This window comes from Myotis brandtii, unplaced genomic scaffold (assembly GCF_000412655.1).
Source record: "Myotis brandtii unplaced genomic scaffold, ASM41265v1 C41652410, whole genome shotgun sequence".
Lineage (NCBI taxonomy): Eukaryota > Metazoa > Chordata > Mammalia > Chiroptera > Vespertilionidae > Myotis > Myotis brandtii.
In genome coordinates this window covers 1-759 of record NW_005305189.1, presented here as the reverse complement: position 1 = coordinate 759, position 759 = coordinate 1, and the positions used below count along the sequence as shown (strand labels likewise).

General features: G+C 36.0%; 1 pseudogene; it reads right to left on the bottom strand.

Moving 5' to 3' along the window:
* Positions 1-148: 148 nt before the first annotated feature.
* LOC102241880 lies at positions 149-627 on the bottom strand (annotated as a pseudogene).
* Between the last annotated feature and the right edge of the window lie 132 nt (positions 628-759).

Below are 759 nucleotides of genomic sequence, written 5' to 3'. Positions count from 1 at the left end.
TCTGCATTATTATGGTCATTGACTCAGATTGCTCAGTCCACACATCTGTTGCGGGTGCCTTCTATGGTGATATTGCTTCTGCTTATTAATTCCCTTTAAACTGAAGAATACTTAGTAAAAATTTACTTGTTGCTTAAAGGACATTTACCTGCAGATCCCATTGATCTCTTCTGTGCCCCTTTTCTGGGAAAACTTCTGGCTGAAGCTTTATGAATTTGATTCAAAGTTTTGTGAGGAAGAAATTCACATTAGCATCATTCTGGTTTGATGAATTCATTTCTATTTTCTGTATGGATTTCTTTATTCTAGGAGTTGATAAAATCCAGTGACAACTACTGGCTCAAAACCAGTAAGAAACATATAAGTATAGATTGTTTCTTCATCTAACCTATCCTCTCTTTCATTAATTGTAACTGATAGGAGATAACATCTTGGAATACATTGCCATTCAAATATTTGAATTTAAACTCATGAGTAGCTGATAGTGTCACCCACCCATGGGTTCTCAAAGAGGAATGAATTGGGACTCAGATGCCTGTCTTTGGAGTGGCCTTACAATGTTTATATGGAGAGTTGTGATATTCTGGATATAAAACTGGTGATACAGAAGATAATGAAATGAAGCATCTCATTAACAACAAATTTCTCTACTCTTGGGTGTTGAGTCTATCAGGAACTTCACAATGCCTGTTTTTCTTCTCCTTTTATAAATAGGGTAGATGTGTCTGCCCATGTTGAGGCTTCAGGTTTTCCAAATAA